This window comes from Scatophagus argus, chromosome 12, assembly GCF_020382885.2.
Source record: "Scatophagus argus isolate fScaArg1 chromosome 12, fScaArg1.pri, whole genome shotgun sequence".
In the NCBI taxonomy this organism is placed as follows: Eukaryota; Metazoa; Chordata; class Actinopteri; family Scatophagidae; genus Scatophagus; species Scatophagus argus.
Genome location: NC_058504.1, coordinates 1,000,398 through 1,006,694, shown reverse-complemented (window position 1 = coordinate 1,006,694; position 6,297 = coordinate 1,000,398). Strand labels below are relative to the sequence as shown.

Genomic DNA, 6,297 nt, shown 5'->3' with positions numbered 1-6,297 from the left:
TCCAGCGCTGTTGGACCTCAGTGAAGCTACCAGACTCTCCATCGCCTTTTCATGGTCCTCACCGTTCAAAGAGAAAACTGTAAAAGAGCTTCGTTTGTGTAGTTTCATCACCGCCTCCTCCCTCGTCGACAGGCTCTTTGTGACGGGACGACAGCCGTCTCACTGAATCAGGACTCAGGACAATGATGCACATGACTCCAGGGGGTTAACGTAAGTTCATGTAAATTCGTAAGCCGGTTTTCTCAGTGGCGTGTGGACGGGGGGGAAATGTCTTGAAGACGGCCCAACCAGACCAAAACCTTCAGGCTGGAAGGCGAGAAGGACAGCTGGAAGCTCCCGCCCTCTGGTGGCAGCCCTGAGTCGACTCAGGTGTGGCTCACCTGTGACCTGACGCTCCTCTGCCAGCACCAGGACACGCCGGAGGCCCCAGCACAGCGGGAGGAGTCGTCACGCCACAGACAGACACTGAAACACGTTTGTGGACCAACATGTGACTGAGGCTCCTGACTGAGACGAACCTTCTGGGACAAACATGGACAAACAAAGTCTGGGAATGATTTCGGTGTTTCCTGAAAATCAAAGTGGCCCACTGAGTTCGAAATCCTGCTCGCCTTAAGCTTGATTTGATTTGATTTGGGAAGAGCAGCAAACGCGTCAGCTGAAACTTTCATTTGTGTTACGGATGGACGACAAAGGGACCGAAACACAACCCAAACAGACTAACGGAAGTGAAAGCACACACACTGTGGTGCCGTGAGTCTGAATTAATTGTGTGTTTATAAAAGTCTGTTTCATCTGATTTGACGGTGATTATTTTGCCTGCTGGCTCCTTTGAAACAGGAAGGAAACTTGTTGGTCCCCTGACAGAGTCTCCCCAGAGTTTTTATTTTCTCTTGATTTATTCTTTATCATTTTTATCCACAAACAGCCTGTTGTGATGTTTTCATTTCTTTTTAATTTCTGCTGTATTACTGAGGAGCTCACAAAGCGGCGAAAACGCCGAAGACGCTGTGACTTCATCAGTCATTGTGTTAACGCTGAGCCGTCGGTCCGTTCAGATTCACTGCAGACCACAGACGGAAACCAACAAATTGCTTCAACGAGCAAAGCAAATCATCCGGTTTGTGTTTGGTTTCCCTTCCCCCCTTCTAACCCACAACTGTCCACTTTGTCTTCATTTTTAAATCTATCAAATCGGCTTTCATTACTGAGCTTCCTGATGGTAAAAGCCTCCCAATGCGCCTGTAAATGCCTTAAACACAGAAATGAGCAGCAGATTGTTGATATTTGGGTTAAATGATCACGACTGTCCAGATGTTTCGATTCAGCGGCACATGATCTCAAATCTCAACTCGGCTTCAGAGCTGAAATCTATGGGTGCCGGTAAGGACACACTGTGTTTTATCACTTTTCATCATTCACAGTGGCACAGCCCTCCAAACACAGTTGGGATGCTGTGCTAAACAGAAATAAAACAGAATGTGATAACGTGATGATCCCTCGTTGGAAACACTGAAGCCCACAGGTAAACTGCTCACCTGGTAACAGGTGACAGGATGGTGACGTCAGGATGTCAGTGCAGCTCAGGGAGGACGCCGTCAGGCGTCAGGTCGTGCTCCGTCACGAGCTTCAGCCTCGTCAGATCAGCGTGGAGCCGCGAGGAGGTGGGAACCCTCATGCTCCTGAGACTGAGGAACCCTGAGGCTGCAGCTCAGCGCTGCTGGGAAAATGGATGTCGGTTGTTCTTCACGTCCATTTGGCGCTCAGAGCCTGAAAGACCGTGAAAGACGTTTGACCTGCCGTCTTCGTCCTGCTCTCGGACTGAAATCGCCGGCGTGTTGCGGTGCGGCAGCAGTGGGAGAACCTCACACAGCAGCTACCTGACAGCCGGTTAATGGATGTGCTGCGACCGCTTAACACTATCGCTCCTTCCAATTACTGCACGCCAAATTAAACGACGAGGCTTTCAGGAAGCATTAATGCATATTAATTAATCTGTCAGAAGGTGGAGGCAGAACGTCACCATATGAAGATGGTCGCCGGGTGACGCCTGCTTAGTAAATAATAAAGAATACCTTGCTGTTTTTAATGATGAGCAATTTTTAGTTTATTACTGACTATTGTTTGCCATTAATTTTTAATCAACTACTGCTGCTGCTCCATCGCTCTGTCTGTCACTCCCCGTAGGGCTAATGATGTTTCTTCTTACACAGCAGCTCACAGATGGAAATAGCAAACTGGAACAGGTAAATGCTTTCTTATTTCCTCTCAGAAATCACCTTAGATTATCGTGTTGCTTGGTTGATGTTCAGTCCTGTTTCTGTCGCAGTTTCCATTAAAAATGCTGTGTTTTTCTGTCTGATTGATGGATTAGAAATGTTTTTTTTTTGTTTTTGTTTTGTTTTAATGGACTGTTGGAGAGGACTGAGTGATGTTCTCTGGTTCTTTAATGTGTTTTGAGTGAAGCTTGGCTGGACACGCTGAGTGCCCTGTGGACATCATCCAGATGTTTTGGATGTGTAAACCGCGACGTCCCTCAGAATCAGAATCAGAATTCCTTTATTTATCCCGAAGGGAAATTCTTTTTCATACAGACATTGCTCTTGCAGTTTTCCCGACCAAGAAAGAAAGTGAAAGATACAAAAATAGGATAAACAACAAGATAAGAATAAAAATAAAGGTATTTACATGTGTGAAACAATATACACATTGTGTATATAAAGTGAGTGTGTCCATCACAGTGCAGAATTTAGCGGTTTGATGGCGACAGGCAGGAATGATTTCCTGTGTCGCTCTGTGGTGCATCATGGGAGTCAGAGTCTGTGGCTGAACGAGCTCCTGTAGCTGATCAGCACATTGTGGAGAGGGTGAGAGGGAAAGTCCAGTTCACAGTGCTTGCCGGCTTGTCCAGGTGAGTGTAGCCTCTGTTCAGCAGGCAGATGATGGCATCGTCCACTCCAAGGCGGGGCTGGTAGGTGAACTGAAGGGGGTCCTGAAGCGGTTGGACCATGGGCCAGAGCTGTTCCAGGACGAGTCTTTCCAGGGTCTTCATGATGTGTGACGTCAGGGCCACAGGCCTGTAGTCCTTGGGGTCGCTGGGACGCAGCGTCTTTGGGACAGGAACGAGGCATGACGTCTTCCACACCACGGGGACCCTCTGAAGACTCAGACTCAGGTTGAAGACATGATGAAGTACTCCGCTTAGCTGGGGGGCACTGGCTTTCAGCCACTCTGAGTGGATGTGTGAGAGGAGACTGCTGGTGAGTTTGTTCTACACATCATCATTATGATATTCATCGTGTTCCAGCTTTGTACAGCTTTGTTCTTGTCTGACATCCTGCCTCCTTCCACTGAGAGACGTCCTGCATTCATCAGGTTGTTTTGAGTGTTGGCGCCTGGCGAGACTCACGAAGACCAATCGACCTATCGATTGCTTAGAGATTCTCTGTGGGTGACAGCTGATCATCAATATATTGCGTTCACCACCTGACTGATCCATAGTCCAATATCCATCTGCTCATCATTCTCTGCTGATGAACATCTTTGACAGTCCAGTCTTTCCACTGAAATGACAGTCAATCAATCCGTCAATCAATTAATACGCATATTAATAAAAGACATGATTTAAGAAAGCTGGTCAGATCAGCGTTGTCTTTTAACTCTTCTTCTGTCCGACTGCTCTGATGACGCTGATCAATCTGGGTCCGTCTGGCTGAGAGTGAATCGCTCTTTGTTCTTCTTTTTTTGTGGCCTTTGAAGCCCCCTTAACACACACACACACACACACACACACACACACACCACAGCCATTACAGCTGCATTACTGTAAAAGCCTTTTAAGAACGTGGCAGATCTTATTTACGGCTTCCCTCCCTTCCTGTCTTACTCTTATGCTCATCCATATGCAGGGAGGTCTGGAGTGGAAGAAATGCCACAAAGGAAGGATGGAAGGAGGAAGCCATGATGGACGGGTGAAACTGAGCAAAGTTCAGTATTCATTTAAAAATGTGAGGAGAAAATAGTTTGAAAAGCTGAAATTGAGCCGCAGGAAACAGGAGGGAGAGCGAGGGAGTCGATTCCCAGGTGCTCTGAAGCCCGTCTGGCTGTGTGATTGGTCCCCTGGGCCTGTCAATCATACCGGTGAAGTCAGGTGTGACCATCCCGCTTGCTTTGTGATTGACAGGAGGTTCTGCCAATTAGAGTCCCACACGCACACACACACACACACACACACACTGCCTGGTGTTCCTGCAGCTGTCAAGCTGTCTGCTCTCTGGTTGTAAACGTCGTGTCCAGGAAGATGTCCTGGTCGCCATGACGCCCTGACCTGACCTGACACTGAGGACCCTGAGGTTGTCATCACTGGAACGTAACCAGAATGGGGAGGACTCACATGTCACCTTTGTGACGTGTGTGACAGGAAGTGAGGTCAGACACACCTGGAGGGGACAAACGCGTCATCATCTGACATGTTGGACACGTTCTCGGTGAAGTTCTCGGTGAAGACGGGACAAACGCGTCGTCATCGGACATGTTGGACACGTTCTCGGTGAAGACGAGGGTTCCAGCACATTATACGAGCAGTTTTGACCTCGATGTTTAAACATTTGGACCTGTGGATGTGAGCGGCCGTTGAAGCCGAGTCCTCAGCATCAGCAGTCCGCCGTCTTGCTGTTCCTGCTCAGTCAGCCACCTGCAAACTGCTGACGGGCTGATCACAGCGACCACCAGATGAATGGTCTGCAGTGGGAACACACACTCCGGTTATTAACCTGTCTGTGTAGACTGCTGCCACTCTTTTTCTTTTCCTGCGTCGTGTCAGAACTGTTCAAACCCGCTGAGACGTTTCTCCAACGAGCTCTGAACTACAATTTAACTTGTCGCAGTCTCGAAATAAAACTGCCTGGAGGCTTTTGTCTTTTCCTCTAAATGATAGTGAATAATCACAGGCTCCTGATTTTAAAAAGAGCCTCCAATCAGCGCTGAGTCCTCCTGACGGCAGGTTGACAGGCTGAATGTGCAGAGGCTGAAGAAAATCCAGTTGCGATGAATTAAGCTTCTCTATGTGCTTTCATGCGTCCTTTTCATGTCAGGTTTCTGTCCACGTCAGCCCACATCGTTTAATTGCAGCTTCTCTGCACTTCGAACTGCTTTTAACAGTTCAGTGTGAAGCACATACAGCTGACGTGATGGTGTTAACGGGATGTTCTGATGGAAACCATCACGATCTCCTCAAAGTGAAAAGCTCAAGGTTGTTCCTTCAGTACTAAAACTGATGACAAACATCCTCGTATCTGTTTTTTAATCTGTCCGTTAACACGAGTCGGGCTCAGCTGTGTCACACGGGCCTCCAGCTGTCACAGGTGAAAATCTAATTCCTCATTTCTGATGTCAGTATTTCCATTATGTCACACCTCTGATTTCAGATACAACACTCCAACCTGCCACCTGCAGAAGTTCTCAGACGATTCAGACGACATTGAGAGAGTCATCTCCTACAAGTACCTGGACGTTCACCTCAACAAGAAACTGGACTGGACTGACAACACTGACGCCCTGTACAAAAAGGGCCAGAGCAGACTCTGCCTGCTCAGGAGACTGAGGGCCTTTGGAGTACAGGGTCCACTCCTGTTATTTCCAGTGGTGGCATCAGCCATCTTTTATGGTGTGGTCTGCTGGGCAGGCAGCATCTCTGCCCGGGACAAAAAGAGGCTGGACAGACTGGTGAGGAGGGCCGCCTCAGTCCTGGGCTGCCCCCTGGACTCAGTGGACGAGGTGTGTGACAGGAGGACGATAGCCAAGCTGTCGTCCATGCTGGAGACCCCCTCCCACCCCATGCAGGACACTCTGACAGCACTGAGCAGCTCCTTCAGTGACAGACTGCTCCACCCGCTCTGTGTGGAGGAGGTACCGCCGCTCCTTCCTGCCCCCTGCTGTCAGACTCCACAACAAGCACAGCTGATAGACTGGACATTTAAGCTGTTGAATGTGTTAACTGGACAATAAATCATGTGCAATAATGGGACAAATGGTCACGCCAGACCTGCAATAATACATGTGTAGTAATAATCCTGCAATAATCCTTACTCATGTAACACTACTACAAGGATCAGTACATACATACTTCGAGTCGCTGAAACAAATTGGTACAATAATCAATCCATCCACTAATCATAACTTGAGGGACTCTAGTGTGAATAGTCTTTTTCTTTTCTTTTATTCTTTCTGAATGCTCATCCTTCTCTTATCCCTGCATGCTTTGCACCCTCTGTATCCTGTTTGCTGCTGTAACACTGT

General features: G+C 48.1%; 1 long non-coding RNA gene across 1 annotated transcript; it reads left to right on the top strand.

The window, feature by feature from the left end:
* The first annotated feature begins 3,536 nt into the window (after positions 1–3,536).
* On the top strand, positions 3,537–5,623 carry LOC124068318. The gene is made up of 3 exons (XR_006844900.1): positions 3,537–3,636; positions 3,909–3,986; positions 5,427–5,623. It is a non-coding gene; the product is annotated as an uncharacterized LOC124068318 (long non-coding RNA).
* Positions 5,624–6,297: the final 674 nt, after the last annotated feature.